Below are 18674 nucleotides of genomic sequence, written 5' to 3'. Positions count from 1 at the left end.
CAAGTGCCAGGTTTCCAGACTCCCAACTCAGTGCTCTTTCCTGCCTCCTGGTGCTTTTCCTCACCCCCTTACCCCCACAGCCCTCCAGACAGTGAAGGGTGACAGTCACCTGCACAGCTCTCCTGTCGGCTCCCTTTCACACAATGTGATTACAGAGCCTGGCCTGGCTCCAGCCCCTGGCGTCCACCCCTCCCCAGTGTCCCGCAGGCGTGCACAGCTCTTCCCGGCTTCCTGTCGCTGGCACAGGACCAGTCGGTGGCTGGGCTGGGTTCCGCAGCTGGACCACAGCTGTGGTCTCTGTGCCCTGGAGAGTGGGGGACGGGCCGCTGTGGCGCAACCTCCCTGCAGAGGGCTTGTGTCCAAGGGGGAGTGCTCGTGTGTCGTCGGGGGAGGGGCTGGATAGGAAGTGAGTGCCCTGCCAGGATCGCTGTCCCTGATAAGCAGAGTAGAGGATGGGCCCTCCTGCCCCTTTCTGGAGGACATGGCATGTGGAAGTGGGAGGGGAGCTCTGGGTCCCAGGCCTGCTTCTGTTCCTCTCTTTATTCTTGGTGATCAGAAGACAGTGGTTCAGTACACATGAGTTGGGTATATTCTGTGTGCCAGCCCCTTGCTGGACGGTTCTAGACTTGTTGCTTCCTTTAATACCCACACAGTCTGGATAGCTATTATCCCCATTTTACAAATGAGGAAACCGAGGCACAGTGAGGTGAGTGACTTGCCCATGGCCACACAACTAGTATGGAGTGGAGCTGGGACTTGTACCACATTTCTTTTATTTTTTAGCCATGCCACGTGGTATGCAGGATCTTAGTTGCCCACCTAGGGATTGAACTGCTGCCCCCTGCATTGGAAGCGTGGAGTCTTAACCACTGGGCCAGCAGGGAAGTTCCTTGCACCACATTTCTGAAGCCCGGTGCAGTGATCATTCTGGTCTCTGACAGGGCCTTTACCATAGAGGGAGAACTGTGATTTTCTCTGGAGGTGTCCCCCACCTCCAAGCTGGCTACCAGAGATGGAGGCGTGGCCCTGCTGCCCTCCTCTGAATCACTGGTGATTGACAGCCTAGACAGAGTGGGGCTTGGTTTAATGTCATGGAGACCCAATTTGCACCTTGGCTCAGTCCCTTCTAACCTAGCTCTGTGATTTGGGACAAGTCATTTGAATTATTTGAGCTTCCAGTTCTGTTGTGTGAACCCAAGAGGACTGTTGCCATCCCACAACTGGGGAGAAATTAAATGACCACCTGGTACAACATCACAGGCTTCAGTAAATGGTAGTTCCTTGGCCCTGCACTGTGCTTCTGGACACTCATCCCCAAAGTGAGGGGAGCCTCACAGGGCACGTACGTGTCCATTGTTCTGAGTTTTGTTGCATGAGTCTTGTTTCAAACCCTTACGTGGTGCTTACTATGCGACAGGCACAGATCACAGCACTTTGCATGAATTAACCAGTTTAATAGTCACAACATTAAATATCAATTTATTTTAAATACCAGTATTTCCCTCATTTCGCAGGTGAAGAGACAGAAGCACAGCGAGCTTAAGTAACTTGCCTGAGCCCCACAGCCTTCCCTTCAGCTCCATCCTTCCTGGGGGAGTGGGAGGGACCTCAGGTCATCACTGATCCCCTTGTCTTGTTCAGTCGCCAAGTCGTGTCTGACTCTTTGCGACACCACGGACTGCAGCATGCCAGGCTTTCCTGTCCACTATCTCCTGGAGTTTGCTCAAATTCATGTCCACTGAGCTGATGATGCTGTTTAACCATCTCATCCTCTGCAACTCCCTTCTCCTTTTGCTTTCAATCTTTCCCAGCCTCAGGGTCTTTTCCATTGAGTCAGCTCTTTGCATCAGGTGGCCACTGGAGCTTCAACTTCAGCATCAGTCCTTCCAATGAATATTCAGGGTTGATTTCCTTTAGGACTGACTCTTCTTGCAGTCCGAGTCTTCTCCAGCACCAGGGGGACTTAGGTTATCACTGATCCTCTACTCCTGGATAAATCTTCTTTATCCCTCTGGTAAGTTAATTAACTCTGAGCTGCTGTTCAGTTTAGTTCAGTCGCTCAGTCATGTCCAACTCTTTGTGACCCCATGGCCTGCAGCACACCAGGCCTCCCTGTTCATCACCAACTCCCGGAGTAAGCTGCTGTTAATCATGTAAAAGTGTCTTCATGCACAGGCCTCCAAACTTTTTTTTCTTTGTAATTCAACTTTATAACAATTTTAAGTAAACCTGTTAAAATTTTCTGGACAGTGCCAGCATTTGGATTAAAATTTTAAAAAACCTATTTTTTAGAGCAGATTTAAGTTCACAGCAAAATTGAGTGGAAGTATAGTGAGTTCCTGTATATTAGGCTGTATATTGGCACCCTATTTATTTAACTTCTATGCAGAGTACATTGTGTGAAATGCCTGGCTGGATGAATCACAGGATGGAATCAAGACTGCTGAGAGAAATGTCAACAACCTCAGATATGAAGAAAGTGAAAAAGGAAGTAAAGAACCTCTTGCTGAGGGTGAAGGAGGAGAGTGAAAAAGCTGGCTTAAAAGTTAACATTCAAAAAACTAAGATCATGGCATCCGGTCCCACCACTTCATGTTAAATAGAAGGGAGAAGAGTGGAAGCAGTGACAGATTTCATTTTCTTGGGCTCTAAAATCACTGTGGACACTGACTGCAGCCATGACGTTAAAAGATGCTTGCTCCTTGGAAGGAAAACTGTGACAAACTAGACAATGTGTTAAAAAGCAGAGACATCAAAAGGTCTGTAGAGTCAAAGCAATGGTTTTTCCAGTAGTCATGTATGGATGTGAGAATTGGACCATAAAAAAGCTGAGCATCGAAGAACTGATGCTTTCAAATTGTGGTCCTAGAGAAGACTCTTGAGAGTCCCTTGGACAGCAAGGAGTTCAAACCAATCAATCCTAAAGGAAATCAACTCTGTTCACTGGAAGTACTGATGCTGAAGCTGAAGCTCCAATACTTTGGCCACCTGATGCAAAGAGCCAATTCACTGGAAAAAATCCTGATGCTGGGAAAGACTGAAGGCAACAGGAGAAGGGGTTGGGCAGCAGAGGATGAGATGGTTAGACAGCATCACCGACTCAATGGACACGAGTTTGAGCAAACTCCAGGAGATAGCAAAGGACAGGGAAGCCTGGTGTGCTGCAGTCCATGAGGTCACAGGGTCGAACATGACTGAGGGACTGAACGACAGCAACAACATATATCCTCTATTCCCACCACATGCACAGCCTCCCCCACTGTCCGCAACGCACACCAGATGCTACATTTTTTACAGCTGATGAATCTACATCGTCACTTCATTATTACTCAGAGCTCATGGTTAACATCAGGGTTCATCCTTGGCATTGTACATTCTGTGGGTTTTGAGAAACATAACGACATGTATCTACCATTGTAGTATCATAGAGAGTATTTTCACTTCCCTTAAAATCCTCCGAGCTCCACTTGTTCATGCTTCCCTCCCCTAACCCCTGACAACCACTGATCTTTTAACTGTCTCCATAATTTTACCTTTTCCAGAATGTCGTGTAGTTGGAATCATACATTATGTAGCCTTTCTGATTGGCTTCTTTCATTTAATAATATATACTTAATGTTCCTCCAGGTCTTTTCATGGCTCGATAGCCCATTTCTTTTTATCACTGAATCATATTCCATTGTCTGAATATACCACAGTTTCCTTATCCATTTTTTTTTAACTGAAGGGCATCTTGGTTTCTTAAAAGTTTTGGCAATTATGAATAAAGCTGCTATAAACATCTGTGTGCAGGTTTCTCTGTGGACATAAGTATCCAACTCATTTGGGTAAATTCCTTGTGTCATGATTACTGGATCATATGGTAAGAGAATGTTTAATTTTCTAAGAAACCTCCAAACTATCTTTCAAGGTGGCTGTACCATTTTGCATTCCTGTCAGCAATGAGAGTTCCTTGTGCTCTACATCCTTAGCAGCATTTGGAGTTGCCAGTGCTTTGTAGCCTCGTTATTCTGATGGGTGTGTAGTGGTATCTCATTGTTGTGTTAAATTGCGTTTCCCTACTGACATATGAAGTTGAGCACCTTTTCATATGCTTCTTTGCATCTGTATGTCATCTTCAGTGTCTGTTCAGATCTTTTGTTCATTTTTAAATTAGGTGGTACATTTTTTTAATTGTTGAATTCTTTAGAGTTCTTTGTATATTTTGGGTGAGTCCTTTATCGGATATGTGCTTTGCAAATATTTTCTCCCAGTTTATGGCTTGTCTATTCTTTCTCTTCAAAGTGTTTTTCACAGAGCAGAAGTTTTAAATTTTAAGTCCAGTTTATCAGTTATTTCTTTCACCTATTGTGTCTTTTGTATTATATCTAAAGAGTCAGGGCCAATCTTGAGGTCATCTGATTTTCTCTTAAGTAATCTTCTGGGAGTTAATAGTTTTGTGTTTACATTTAGGCCTGTGATCCATTCTGAGTTAATTTTTGTGAGGACTGTAAGGTCTGTGTCTAGATTCTTTTTATTTTATCTTTTGTATGTGGATATCCAATTCACCATTTGTTGAAAAGAGTGTCTTTGCTCTTTTGTGCTGCTCTTTTGTCAAAGATCAGTTGTCTGTATTTATATGAGTCTATTTCTGGGATCTCGATTTTGTTTCAATAATCTATTTGTCTATTCTTTTGCCAATACCACACTGTTTTGATTACTGTAGCTTTATAGTGAGTCTTGTAGGTCTTCATAGAACCGTTCAACTTCAGCTTCTTCAGCGTTACTGGTTGAGGCATAGGCTTGGATCACCGTGATATTGAATGGTTTGCCTTGGAAACGAACAGAGATCATTCTGTCATTTTTGAGATTGCATCCAAGTACTGCATTTCGGACTCTTTTGTTGACCATGATGGCTACTCCATTTCTTCTAAGGGATTCCTGCCCACAGTAGTAGATATAATGGTCATCTGAGTTAAATTCACCCATTCCAGTCCATTTCAGTTCGCTGATTCCTAGAATGTCGACATTCACTCTTGCCATCTCCTGTTTGACCACTTCCACTTTGCCTTGATTCATGGACCTGACATTCCAGGTTCCTATGCAATATTGCTCTTTACAGCATCAGACCTTGCTTCTATCACCAGTCACATCCACAGCTGGGTATTGTTTTTGCTTTGGCTCCATCCCTTCATTCTTTCTGGAGTTATTTCTCCACTGATCTCCAGTAGCATATTGGGCACCTACCGATCAGGAGAGTTCCTCTTTCAGTATCCTATCATTTTGCCTTTTCATACTGTTCATCGGGTTCTCAAGGCAAGAATACTGAAGTGATTCCCTTCTCCAGTGGACCACATTCTGTCAGACCTCTCCACCATGACCCGTCAGTCTTGGGTGGCCCCACACAGCACGGCTTAGTTTCATTGAGTTAGACAATGCTCTGGTCCGTGTGATCAGATTGGCTAGTTTTCTGTGATTATGGTTTCAGTGTGTCTGCCCTCTGATGCCCTCTTGCAACACCTACCATCTTACTTGGGTTTCTCTTACCTTGGACGTGGGGTATCTCTTCACAGCTGTTCCAGCAAAGTGCAGCTGCTGCTTCTTACCTTGGACGAGGTTGCCCCTCCTGACCTTGAACATGGAGTAGCTCCTCTCTGCCCTCCTGTGCCTGTACAGCCGCTGCTCCTTGGACTTGGGGTTGCTCCTCTCAGCCACTGCTCCTGACTTTGGGCGTGGGGTAGCTCCTCTTGGGCCACTCCTGCACCATTGCAGCCTGGAGCTCTCTGTCGCTGCCCTAAAAAAGATGTCCTTTTCATTATAGGGGACTGGAATGCAAAAGTAGGAAGTCAAGAAACACCTAGAATAACAGGCAAATTTGGCTTTGGAATATGGAATGAAGCAGGGCAAAAGCTAATAGAGTTTTGCCAAGAGAACGCAATGGTCATAGTAAATACCCTCTTCCAACAACACAAGAGAAGACTCTACACATGGACATCACCAGATGGTCAATACCGAAATCAGATTGATTATATTCTTTGCAGCCAAAGATGGAGAAGCTCTATACAGTCAGCAAGACCAGGAGCTGACTGTGGCTCAGATCGTGAACTCCTTATTGCCAAATTCAGACTTAAATCGAAGAAAGTAGGGAAAACCACTAGACCATTCAGGTATGACCTAAATCTTCCCTGGTGGCTCAAATGGTAAAGTGTCTGCCTACAGTGCAGGAGACCCGGGTTCAATCCCTGGGTCGGGAAGATCTCCTGGAGAAGGGAATGGCTAACTCACCCCAGTATTCTTGCCTGGAAAATCCCATGGATGGAGGAGACTGGTAGGCTACAGTCCATGGGGTCGCAAAGAGTCGGACACGACTGATCGGCTTCACTTTCACTTTATGATTATACAGTGGAAGTGAGAAATAGACTTAAGGGACTAGATCTGATAGAGTACCTGATGAACTATGGACGGAGGTTCGTGACGTTGTACAGGAAACAGGATCAAGACCATCCCCATGGAAAAGAAATGCAAAAAAGCAAAATGGCTGTCTGGGGAGGCCTTACAAATAGCTGTGAAAAGAAGAGAAGCGAAAAGCAAAGGAGAAAAGGAAAGATATTCCCATTTGAATGCAGAGTTCCAAAGAATAGCAAAGAGAGATAAGAAATCCTTCCTCAGTGATCAATGCAAAGAAATAGAGGAAAACAACAGGCTGGGAAAGACTAGAGATCTCTTCAAGAAAATTAGAGATACCAAGGGAACATTTCATGCAAAGATGGGCTCGATAAAGGACAGAAATGGTATGGACCTAACAGAAGCAGAAGATATTAAGAAGAGGTGGCAAGAATACACAGAAGAACTGTACAAAAAAGATCTTCACGACTAAGATAATCATGATGGTGTGATCACTGACCTAGAGCCAGACATCCTGGAATGTGAAGTCAAGTGGGGCCTTAGAAAGCATCACTACGAACAAAGCTAGTGGAGGTGATGGAATTCCAGTTGAACTATTTCAAATCCTGAAATATGATGCTGTGAAAGTGCTGCACTCAATATGCCAGCAAATTTGGAAAACTCAGCAGTGGCCACAGGACTGGAAAAGGTCAGTTTTCATTCCAATCCCAAAGAAAGGCAATGCCAAAGAATGCTCAAACTACCGCACAATTGCACTCATCGCACACACTAGTAAATTAATGCTCAAAATTCTCCAGGCTTCAGCAATATGTGAACCGTGAACTTCCAGATGTTCAAGCTGGTTTCAGAAAAGGCAGAGGAAGCAGAGATCAAATTGCCAACATCTGCTGGATCATTGAAAAAGCAAGAGAGTTCCAGAAAAACATCTATTTCATTTCTGCTTTATTGACTATGCCAAAGCCTTTGACTGTGTGGATCACAATAAACTGGAAAATTCTGAAAGAGATGGGAATACCAGACCACCTGACCTGCCTCTTGAGAAACCTATATGCAGGTCAGGAAGCAACAGTTAGAACTGGACATGGAACAATAGACTGGTTCCAAATAGGAAGAGGAGTACGTCAAGGCTGTATATTGTCACCCTGCTTATTTAACTTCTGTGCAGAGTACATCATGAGAAACGCTGGCCTGAAAGAAGCACAAGCTGGAATCAAGATTGCCGGGAGAAATATCAATAACCTCAGATATGCAGATGACACCACCCTTATGGCAGAAAGTGAAGAGGAACTAAAAAGCCTCTTGATGAAAGTGGAAGAGGAGAGTGGAAAAGTTGGCTTAAAACTCAACATTCAGAAAACTAAGACATGGCATCTGGTCCCATCACTTCATGGGAAATAGATGGGGAAACAGTGGAAACAGTGTCAGACTTTATTTTTGGGGGCTCCAAAATCACTGCAGATGGTGATTGCAGCCATGAAATTAAAAGACGCTTACTCCTTGGGAGGAAAGTTATGACCAACCTAGATAGCATATTCAAAAGCAGAGATATTACTTTGCCAACAAAGGTTCGTCTAGTCAAGGCTATGGTTTTTCCAGTGGTCATGTATGGATGTGAGTTGGATTGTGAAGAAAGCTGAGCACCGAAGAATTGATGCTTTTGAACTGTGTTGCTGGAGAAGACTCTTGCGAGTCCCTTGGACTGCAAGGAGATCCAACCAGTCCATCCTAAAGGAGACCAGTCCTGGGTGTTCACTGGAAGGACTGATGCTGAGGCTGAAACTCTACTACTTTGGCCACCTCATGTGAAGAGTTGACTCACCGGAAAAGACCCTGATGCTGGGAAGGATTGGGGGCAGGAAGAGAAGGGGATGACAGAGGATGAGATGGCTGGATGGCATCACCAACTCGATGGACATGAATTTGGGTGAACTCCGATAGTTGGTGATGGACAGGGAGGCCTGGCATGCTGCAATTCATGGGGTTGCAAAGAGTCAGACACGACTGAGCAACTGAACTGAACTGAACTGATAGTGAGCCTTAATGTTGGATAATGCCAGTTCTCCAACTTTGTTTTTCTTCAATAATGTGTTTTTTACTCTGAGTCTTTTGCCCCTCCATATACAAACCATTTTTGAATGACTTTATGAAGATACAATTCACAAACCATACAATTTACCCATTTAAATTGTACAATTTAATGGGTTTGGGTATATTACATTATTAATTATTTTAAATTGTGGTAAGACATTTATAATATACTTTTTTCCACTTTAAAAATTTTAAGTGTATTATTCAGTGGCATGAATTACACATTCAAAATGTGCAGCCATCAGTTCAGTTCAGTTCAGTTCAATTGCTCAGTCGTGTCTGACTCTTTGCAACCCCATGAATCGCACAGCATGCCAGGCCTCCCTGTCCATCACCAACTCCCAGAGTTCACTCAGACTCACGTCCATCGAGTCAGTGATGCCATCCAGCCATCTCATCATCTGTCATCCCCTTCTCCTCCTGCCCCCAATCCCTCCCAGCATCAGAGTCTTTTCCAGTGAGTCAAATCTTCACATGAGGTGGCCAAAGTACTGGAGTTTCAGCTTTAGCATCATTTCTTCTAAAGAAATCCCAGGGCTGATCTCCTTCAGAATGGACTGGTTGGATCTCCTTGCAGCCATCACCACTATCTAATTCCAAATCTTTTTCTTTATTCCAAACAGCATTTTGGAACTACTAAGCAGTGACTCCTCAGTTTGTTCGGGTGTCCCTGACAAAGTACCAAAAACCAGATGGCTTAAAACAATAGCAACTTATTATACGATAAATTATGTATTGTTTTCAAGATTCATCTATGCTGCAGAATGTATCAGAACTTCATTTCTTTTTATGGTTGGATAATATTCCATTATATGGATATGTCACATATTTTATCCATTCACGTGTTGTTGGAAACTTGAGTTGTTTCCATCTTTTGGCTACTATGAACCATGCTGCAGTGAACGTTGGTGTTCAAGCCCTGCTTCTTCTAAAGTGTTTGGACAGCACACCAATATCAACTTTTTAAAACTGCCCATCAAGCAAGTTTTTAAAATTACCTCATATGTGTCATTTACTTGTAAATTATATGCCTATGCTATTTTGTTAATACGTAATGTACATAATAAATATGCTTCAAAGTGAAAAGGTGAGACAAAGAATAAATATGAATAAATCCAATACAAATAGAAGTAAAAATAAGTAAGTGTCTCTTCCCGAATCCCATCTTGGAGACAGTGAGGTACCACTCTACCCGAAGGGATATATGTGATTGACAGACGGCCTTGCCTTCACTTCCTGATTATTTTTAGGATCCCATATTTCTTTGACAATCTGATGAAAGTTATGGACACTCTCCAAAAAACTTCCCTCAAATACTCACAGCATTTCCAATACACATTTCATGAACTGAAAGAGATTCATGGACTGAGGCTGCAGAAGTGCCCCCTCCAAGTGCCACCTCTGCTGCTGCCACTTGAGAAGTCGACTGCGGAAGCGGAAAATGCTGCGTCTCCCTTCCTTGCGCCTCCCCACCTCTCACTGCTTCCTCCCATTCACAGGACCTACTTGGAGCTTGGGAAATGTAGTTGCAGGCTTCCAGGGCCTGCAGAACACAGAAGGGAGGGCATGAAGCTGGGAGCTGACAGGCAGAGCAGCAGCCAGTCTCAGCAGCCACGCAGACCCCACTGGAAGCAGATCCACGTGGACTACTGCATTCTCTGTCTCCCCTCTCCTGGGACGCCCTCCTTGACGACGGGTGCTGTTGGTCCCCCACACTTTCTCCAGAGCCTGGAATCAGGTAACTGAGTCACTGCTCAATAAAGCTGTTCTCCTGGACCGATAGAGACACTGAGTGTTCTCTGCTTTCAACATACAAAGGAACCAAGGTCCAGAAAGTCATGACTTGCCCAAAGTCAGCATGCCATGACATGCCTGTCTGGCAAGTCTCGGGAAGGTTTTGGAAGAGGACGGAGCTGACTTGGCAGCTGTCCACGCCCCACTCCCCGCCACGCCTCTTGATCTGGCTGCCTGGAGCAAGCTGTGAGCCGAGATGTGGATGTAGCTCTTTTATGTCTGCATGTGCTCTAGCAGCTGGGGCCAAGAAGGGCTGACTCAGCAGTTACCTCCCCAGGGCTGAGAACTTCCTCCTGCCCCAGGAAGTAGGGCATCCTGGTGCCTCTGCCCAAAGGGCCAGGCTGGAGGTCAGGGAGTCTAGTCAACGGAGGCAGGAGCTAGAAGACGTAGGGGGGACCCTGCACTGGCCCCTCGCTCCTCTGTTCCCCAGGGTGCAGCGCTTCATCACAGAGACTCTGATACACTGACATATTTTACTAATATGCTAAAAATGGTGACCATATTTCCTAAACCAAAATTGTGGTACACATGGTTAGACACATGTGAATTTGCTGATGTGGACAAAGGGAGACAGTGTTCGAAATAGGGTCTATCTCAGGGTTTCTTGATCTTGGCACTCGTGACAAAAATTTGGGGGCTGGGTGATTCCTTTGTTGTGGGCCTGTTCTGGGCACTGTAGGATCTTTTGCAGCATCCTTGACCTCTACTCATTAGATGACAGTAACATCCCCAAGCTGTGACAACTGGAAATGTCTCCAGACATTGCCAAGTGTCCCTGGGGCAAGGTAGGGGGGAAGCCCTCCAGTTAATAGCACTGGTCTATTCCTGTAACTCAGGATATTTCTCTACACTAAACATGCCTAGTGGGCAAGAGATGGTGCCCAGTCTGGTGGAAATATAGTCCTGCCCCTTGAGGAGAGATGAGCAATCCTAGCTCTAGTCTGAGGGAAGAGACAGATCGTGACCTTGGGGAACTTCTGGACTAATAGGGGAGATAAACTGGATAAACTAGATAAACTGGAAAACATGGTGGCAAGAGCACTGAACTTCGGGGACTTTCCTGGTGGTGCAGTGGTTAAGACTTCATCTTCCAATGCAGGAGGTGTGGATTCGGTCCCTAGCTGGGGAGCTAAGGGAGTTTTTTATGCCTCATGGCCAAAAACCAAAATATGAATAGGAAGCAATATTATAACAAATTCAATAAAGACTTTTAAAATGGTTCACATCAAAAATCTTTAAAAAAAAAAAAAAAAGGAGCACTGAACCTTGGAGCCAGAATATGTAATTAAAATCCTGGCTCCACCATTTATACAACAAGTTACCTCTTTGTGTGTTAGTAACCTATCTGTAAGATGGCGATAATGTTGGTACCACCTATCTTGTGGAGTTCTAATAAGTTACTTATGATGACAGATTTCATTTTTTGAAAGTTTTCGATTTCTGGAAAAGTTGAGAAGCTAGTGCAGAGTTCCCAGTTTTCTGTTATTAACATTTGTTATAAGTAATGATGCAATAAGTGAAATGAAGTGAAATCACTCGGTCGTGTCTGACTCTTTGCGACCCCATGGACTGTAGCCTACCAGGCTTCTCTGTCCATGGGATTTTCCAGGCAATAGTACTGGAGTGGATTGCCATTTCCTTCTCCAGCAGATCTTCCCGACCCAGGGATCGAACTCGGGTCTCCCACATTGTAGACAGATGCTTTACGGTCTGAGCCACCAAGGAAGTCCAATGATGCAATACTGATCAGATCAGATCAGATCAGTCGCTCAGTCGTGTCCGACTCTTTGCGACCCCATGAATCGAAGCACACCAGGCCTCCCTGTCCATCACCAACTCTCAGAGTTCACTCAGACTCACGTCCATCGAGTCAGTGATGCCATCCAGCCATCTCATCCTCTGTCGTCCCCTTCTCCTCCTGCCCTCAATCCCTCCCAGCATCAGAGTCTTTTCCAATGAGTCAACTCTTCGCATGAGGTGGCCAAAGTACTGGAGTTTCAGCTTTAGCATCATTCCTTCCAAAGAAATCCCAGGGCTGATCTCCTTCAGAATGGACTAGTTGGATCTCCTTGCAGTCCAAGGGACTCTCAAGAGTCTTCTCCAACACCACAGTTCAAAAGCATCCATTCTTCGGCGCTCAGCCTTCACAGTCCAACTCTCACATCCATACATGACCACAGGAAAAACCATAGCCTTGACTAGACGAACCTTTGTTGGCAAAGTAATGTCTCTGCTTTTGAATATGCTATCTAGGTTGGCAATACTGATACATTATTATTATTAACTAAAGCCCATGGTTTATTCAGACTTCCTTAGCTTTTCCCTAAAGATCTTTATTCTGTTCCAGGATCCCATTCAGGACTTCTCATCACATTTACTTGTCATGGCTCCTTAGGCTCCTCTTGGCTGTGACAGCTTTTCAGACTTTCCTTGTCTTTGATGACCTTGACAGTTTTGATGAGTATTAATCAGGTACTGTCTTCCCAGGTTTTGCTAGTGGTAAAGAACCCACCTACCAATGCAGAAGACATAAGAGATGTGGGATTGACCCCTGAGTCAGGAGGATCCCCTGGAGGAGGGGATGGCAACCCACTTCAATATTCTTGCTTGGATAATCCCACGGACAGAGGAGCCTAGTGGGCTACAACCTGTAAGTTTGCAAAGGGTTGGACACCACTGAAACGCAGGCACAGTCAAGTACTAGCCCTGCAAGGTGTCCCTTTATTGGAATTTTTATATAATTTTTTAGAAATTTATCCATTTATTTGTTTTTGGCTGTGCTGGGCCTTTGCTGCTGTGTGCCGGGTTCTCTCTAGTGGTTTGTGGGTTTCTCATTGTGATGGCTTCTCTTGCTGCTGAGCACCGGCTCTAGGGTGTGCAGGTACAGGTTCCAGTAGTTGTGGCACGTGGGCTCGGTGGTTGAGGCTCCTGGGCTCCAGAGCGCAGGCTCGATAGCTGCAGTGCACAGGCTTAGCTGCTCTGAGGCATGTGGAGTCTTCCAGGATCAGGGATCAGACCTGTGTCCCCTGCATTGGCAGGTGGATTCTTTACCACTGGACCACCAGGGAAGGCCCCCTTTATTGAAATTTGTCTTGTTTTTTCTCATAATTGGACTGGGATTATAGATTTGGGGAGGGGAGAAGTCACAGGGGTAAAGCACACTTCTCACCATATTGTCTCAATAGTATATCCTATCAGCGTGACTTCGAACTGCGAATGTTGACCTAGATCACCTGGTTGAGATGGTATTTGTCAGGTTTCTCTGCTGTGAACTGATCCCCCGCACCTCTCTTGGATGTGCTCTTGGGAAGAAAGTGGTTGTGCACAGCCCATGCTTCACGAGTGGGGAGCCTCATAATGAATTGGTGAAGATTGAATAAATGCAGAAATGTAGTGTTGGCCGGAAAGTTCATTTGGGTTTTTTTTTTTGGTGTGATCTTATGACTCATTGGAAAAGACCCTGATGCTGGGAAAGATTGAGGGCAGGAGGAGAAGGGGACGACAGAGGATGAAATGGTTGGATGGCATCACCGACTTGATGGACATGGGTTTGGGTAGACTCTGGGAGTTGGTGATGGACAGGGAGGCCTGGCGTGCTGTGGTTCATGGGGTCGCAAAGAGTAGGACATGACTGAGCTATGGAAAAACTCGAACGAACTTTTTGGCCAAACCATATATTCTCCTTAGAACAGCGCCTGGCATGTGGTAACTCTTCCGAATGATTTGCTATTATGATGACGATGGGGAGACCCTCTGAAGAAGAGATTGGACATTCCCTACACAGAAAACATAACCAGGACAACTCGTAAGACAGTATGCTGTGTTAGGCAGAATAAAGACATCCTCCACTCTACCAAAGATGTCCCAGGGATTTATGAATACATCACCTTATGTGGCAGAAAGGACTTTGCAGATGTGATAAAGGGTGTGGACCTTGAGATGGGGAGATTACCCTAGATTATACAGGGCGCCAATTGCCAGGCTTCTCTGTTCAGCAGGCAAGAATACTGGCATGGGTAGCCATTCCCTTCTCCAGGGGATCTTCCTGACCCAGGGATCAAACCCAGGTCTCCGGCATTGCAGGCAGATTCTTTACCGTTTGAGCCACCAGAGAAACCCTAATGTAATCACACAAATTCTTAAAACTGGAGATGCTTTCCTGGCTGAAGGTATGGAGAGAAGGCACACAGTGTCCACGACTTTCGACACTCACAGCAGAGGGTCAGAGAGATGGCGGCATTAGCACTTGACACACATAAGCCAGCTTTGCAGACGGAGGAAGGGCCTCCGGGCCCCAGGAAGCCACACGGCCCTGCCAACCCTGGAGTTCAGCCCCATGAGACCTGTGTTGGATCTCTTATCTACAGAACGACGAGGTGATACATCTGCAGTGTTAAAAGCCTCTGGCCTTGGTTAAGGCAGCGATGGGAAACTAATAGTGTGTTGACAAGCATGGAGCTGGAAGTGGAAATGCAGTCCTCAAGCAGAAATTGCTGCGTACTAACTGCAGATGAATCAGCTGGCCAACCCTCTTGCCCTGCAAACTCAATTCTTCCCAACAATAACAACAATCAGAAAAGATTGGTGCTGATGCTGTCATTCTTGGGGGCCAGCTTCACCCCAGGCACTTGGCTGGGGCTTTCAGAACACTGTGTAGTTTAATCTTCACACCACACCACGCTCTCTCCGATTTTACAGAACAGACAGAGGGGAGGATCTTCTGCCCTTCTTCCCTCCTGGGTCAGCTCCCTGCTGATAATTAACTCTCTGCAAGTTGGAAGTTGCTCTTCAGAAAGCCAAAGTCCCTTTAAATCCAAAGAGTCAGATACTTGCCTGGTAGTCCAATGGCTAAGACTCCACGCTTTCAATTTTGTGGACCTGGTTTCCATCCCTGGTCAGGGAACTAGATCCCACATGCCACAACTAACACCCAGCAGAGCCTAATAAATATATATAAACAAAACAAAGGGTCGGTTTGAGGAGGTGTTTGCTATCTTACAGGCCTTAGTTCAAGGCAGCCTAAAAAAACAGTCTTTGCAGATTTTTCAGACCTTGCCAGAGCATTTGGAATACCCTGCAAACATTCATTCATTCATTAAGCATCTATTAAGTACCAACTATTGATCCCTGTTCTCAAGAAGCTCCAACCCTATTAGGGAAGAGTAGGGCTTGGACAGGCATAACCATAACCCGGAAGAGTAGGACTGTGACTTTCAGGAAGCATGTCATGAGTGTTTAATTGGGGAGGAGGCACCAGGATGTGGCAATCTAGGAAGACTGCAAGGAGGTGGCACGTTTAAGTTGGGTCTTGAACGAGTGAACTTCATGTTTCCATTCCCTTTGTCATTAAACAAACACGGATGGAGCGCCCACTGGGCGCCAGCTCTGTGCTCCTGAAACCAAGGAGACTCTAGGAACTCTGTGTCGAGGAGGTGGCAGAGCTGTAGATGCTGAATTCCCTCACTGCACCGTGAGCGCCCCCTAGAGGCAGGAAGAGGAGTGAGTGTGTGGAGGCCAAAGGCTGGTTCCTGGGAAGCCTTCTCCAGGAGAGTGAGTCTAGACAGAGCAAAGTCAGCAAAGGAGACCAGGCAAAGAGGTCAGAGAGTTAGCAGGAGAACCAAGGGGGCAAGATCAAGCCCATCCCTGACATTTCAAAGGCCTGGGAAATGCAATGGCTTCCAGCTCCTAGCCCGCTCCTCCCCTTTCCTTTTCACATTTTCAGCTTGTCCTGCAGAGTGAGAGTCTCCTTTTAAAAAAAAAAAAAAAAACTTATTTTTATTTATCTCTTTGCCTGTGCTGGGTCTTAGTTGCAGCTTTCAGGATCTTCCATCTGAGGAAGGGATCTCCTAGCTGGGGCGTGCTGGATGCTCAGTTGCCACATGTGGGATCTAGTCCCTTAACCAGGGATGGAACCTGGGCCCCTGCATTGGGGGGTGCAGAGTCTTAGCCACTGGACCACCAGGTCTCCTATTAATAGAATGCACATACATTCCAACCATACACCCCAGCTCTATCTGTGCCCCTACCTTCAAACAGCTGCCCCCTGATTGCCCCTCAGACCCAGGGCACACACACCAGTCATGCTTCACCCTCAAGAGGACAAACCAAGGGTGGAAGCCTTGGTTTGTAGGCTCTGGAAGGGGGCCTAGGACTGTTTGGGCAAAGATGCTCAAATATTGGGTACCTGGAGTGTGGCCTAGAAAACAGGTCACATCCTGGGGTAGGGGGGCATGTTCTTTGACTTTGTGAACTCCTTGTTCTGTCTTGGACTCTGGTTGTCTGGGTCTGAAGGTCATTTTGGGGATAATTATGGAAGCAGGAGGAGAAGGGGGCAACAGAGGATGAGTTGGTTGAATGGTATCATCTACTCAATGGGCACGAGTTTGAGCAAACTCTGAGAGATGGTGAAGGACAGGTAAGCCTGATGTGCTACAGTCCCATGGGGTCGCAAAGAGTCAGACACGACTTAGCGACTGAACAAAAGTGGAAGCCCTAAGAGCAGGTTTCATCCGATGTCACCTTCTCCAGGGAGATTGAGTGAAACAGGATTAAGCAGAGGCCACTGACCAAGAAAGTGACCCCGGGCTCGGTGAGAGCAGAGTCTGCACAGGGCAGGCTGTGCAGAGATTCGGGGTGAGCCTGAGGTGAGGGATGGGAGGCAGAGAACACAGAGCCCTCTTTCAAGAAATTTGGCAGAGAAAGGAAATAAAGCCCAAGGAAGGGCGTGTGAGCAGGAGGGAGGCGAGAGGGAATGTTTGTGTTTAGAAGGCAGCAGACAGGCGTATGTTCTGTTCTGAGGGAAAAGAGTCTGTGCAAAGAGAGAGAGGCTGAGAAATCAGGGGGGAAAAGGAAGGATGAGAAAACATGTCCAGAAAGGATCTTTTAAACTCATCAGCTAGGGGGAATATGATGGCCTTAAAAGAAAAAAAAAAAAGAATAGAAGGATTCCTCTTTCTACAAGCCAAGAAGGTGGGAGGAGATTGAGAGATTGCAGGAGCCCTAGCTGGGTGGTCTGGATTGTCCCTGAAATAATCCACATTTATCGAACACCCATTCACTGTGTGTCAGGCCGTTTTAGGCAATAAGCACGTAAAATCTTACCTGTATCTCACAGCAGTCCTTAGGGTCGATACTATTATTGTCCCCTCCATCTGACAGAAATGAAAATGGAGGCACCAGGGACTCCCCTGGGGTGCAGAGGTAAAGACTTCGCCTTCCAGTACAGGGGGTGCAGGTTCAATATCCGGTTGGGAACTAAGATGCCACATGCCTCGCAGCCAAAAAATGTAAAACAGAAGCAAGATTGTAACAAATGCAATAAAGACTTTAAAAATGGCCCGTATCGCATACACACACACACACACACACAATTAAAAAGGAAAAAAGAAAATGGAGGCACCAGAAGGAATAGTAACTAGCCCAGAGTGGCACATCTGTTAGTGACCTGTCTCTTAGACTAGGCAAAGTGGCCTCTGACCAGGTATCCACTGTTTAGAAGCCTCGGCGTGTCACAGCCACATTCGAAAAGAAATGTACTAACAGGATGAGACTTCAGCTTCTAGCCATAATGAAGTGACAGGGGCTAGGTTTACTCTCCTGCCTTAAAAAAACCAGGGCTCCAGACAAAACAGCTGAGACCATGATTTTCAGACTTCGGACAAAGGCAACCTGGAACCGATCCCTGGGAAGAAGGTGAGCCCTGTAATTACCCCAGCTCCCCGCCCCAGGCTGTTTCCAGCCTTCAGGGTCGGGAGGAGGGACTCCAAACAGAGCTTGAATGTCTTGCTGATTGAGAAGACAGATTTAGAAAGGTGCTAGAAACTCACAGGCCAGAGTCCCAGCGAGGGGAAGCTGAACACACATCCAAGATCCTCAGAGGTGTCTCCTCGAATCTGGCTGAGCACTGATTTGCACATACATGAAAGAAAAGGCTGGGGAAAGAGACGCTGAAGGCAGAGCATTGCCTGGAGCTCACGTGGGGCAGGAATTAGTTTGTGCTCCTGTCAGGCAGAGTAGAAAGACCTCATAATACATGGGGTATTGAGTACAGTCCTCAGAAGGGTAAGGCCATAGCAGAGGTCTACATTAACCTTGGACTAACAGCTACTCTGTATGTGTCTTAAGAATCTTAAAAGCAAGTCTCACAAGTATACATCTTACTCCAAGTATGTTAGCTATGTGCCAGAACAAAGTCCAACATTACTTAAAGGAATGCAACAAACTCCTACACCAAACAATGGAAAACTCACAATGCCTAGCTTCTAATCAAAGTACAGACAGATGTCCCTCCTGAACACAGAGGCAAAAATTTTAAGCAAAGTTTTAGCAAATCAAATTCAACAATATATAAAAAGGATAATATATTATGATCAAGTGGGATTTATCTCAGGAATGCAAAGTTGGTTTAA

The sequence above is a fragment of the Bos taurus genome, chromosome 23, assembly GCF_002263795.3.
Source record: "Bos taurus isolate L1 Dominette 01449 registration number 42190680 breed Hereford chromosome 23, ARS-UCD2.0, whole genome shotgun sequence".
Lineage (NCBI taxonomy): Eukaryota > Metazoa > Chordata > Mammalia > Artiodactyla > Bovidae > Bos > Bos taurus.
This window is presented reverse-complemented; position numbering follows the sequence as displayed.